Source organism: Microtus ochrogaster, unplaced genomic scaffold (assembly GCF_000317375.1).
Source record: "Microtus ochrogaster isolate Prairie Vole_2 unplaced genomic scaffold, MicOch1.0 UNK18, whole genome shotgun sequence".
In the NCBI taxonomy this organism is placed as follows: domain Eukaryota; kingdom Metazoa; phylum Chordata; class Mammalia; order Rodentia; family Cricetidae; genus Microtus; species Microtus ochrogaster.
In genome coordinates, this window is record NW_004949116.1 from 3,950,204 (window position 1) to 3,951,765 (window position 1,562).

Sequence of the window (1,562 nt, forward strand, 5' to 3'; positions counted from 1 at the left end):
TAGAAGCCATTGCATATGGCAGTGTCGTCAAAAATATTTCATGTGCATGTTTTCATTTCTCTTGGATAAAGAAAAGAATTGGTAAATTACAAGTTAAGGGCACTCACCACCTTACTGGAAATAGACCCTAGTGTCACACACATGCTAAGCAACTATTCTACAACTGAGCTATGGATCTCTAGCAAGTCTATTTTTATTTTAGAAAAAGGCTAAACTTTTTCACAAAGGAGCTGTACTACTTTAATATCTGCTATCAGTGCATGTGTTACAGTTGGCTACACTCAAAAAGCCCATTTTGTCTTCCTAGTTTTAAACATCCTTGTGAATGCATATTAAAATTTAAATGTGATATTAATTGATCACATTGACTAATGATACATTTTCATGTGCTTATTGGCCATATACCTTCTTCTATGAGGTGCCTGTTTATCTTTTTTTTTTTCTTCTCTATGTAGAACAGGCTGGTCTTAAACTTAGAGATCAGCCTGCCTTAATTCCTGAGTGCTGTAATGAGTGATATCCACCATCATGCCCAGCTCTGTTTATCTTTTTCCATTTGAAAAGAGCGCATTGTTTGTGTTCTTGTAATATACTTTCTTCCTCTTTTTCCTGTTCTTGTAAAAAGATTTGAAAAATGTGTATGTGCGTATATTTCTGTGTATGTGGATGAGTACAGATGTCTGCAGAGGCCAGAAGAGGGTGTCCAATATCCTGAAACTGGAGTTCCAGGCAGTTGTAAGCCACCAACATGGGTTGTGGGAACCAAACGAGTCATTTGCAAGAGCAATACCTGCTCAAAACTGTTTAAGCTTCTCTTCAGCTCCTTAGCTCGATTTCTTGTCTTTATTTCTGTGCTTTGAGGCAGGCTCTTAGTTAGGTGACACACATAGTTCTTTCTTTGCTTGGCTAGATATCTTTTTCAATTAATAGTGGTCTTTTTAGAGCAGAAGTTTTAAGTTTTTAGAAAACCTACTTTTCAATTTTCTTCTACAGTTTACTTTCTTTTTATTCCATTAAGAAATTTTAGTCAAGCGAGGGCTGCGTCCACCCACTGAGATGGTGTGAATGATCTGATGGGAGCTCACCAAGGCCAGCTGGACTGGGACTGAATGAGCATGTGATCAAACCGGACTCTCTGAATGTGGCTGACAATGGGAGCTGACTGAGAAGCCAATGCTAATGGCACTGGGTTTTGATTCTACTGCATGTACTGGCTTTTTGGGGGACTAGTTTGTTTGGATGCACACCTTCCTAGACCTGGATGGAGGGGGGAGGGCCTTGGACTTCCCACAGGACAGGGTACCCTGACTTCTCTTAGGACTGGAGAGGGAGGGGGAGTGAGAGTAGGGGGAGTGGGAGGAGGTGGAAATTTTTAATAATTAAATAATAAAAAAAGAAAAAAATTTAGTCAAATCAAATGCCATGAAGATTTTTCTCCTAGAACACTAGTTCTCAACCTTCCTAATGCTGCAACCCTTTAATACAGTTCTTCATGTTTTGGTGACTCCCAATCATAAAATTATTTTTGTTGCTACTTCATAACTGTAATTTTTTTTTTTTTT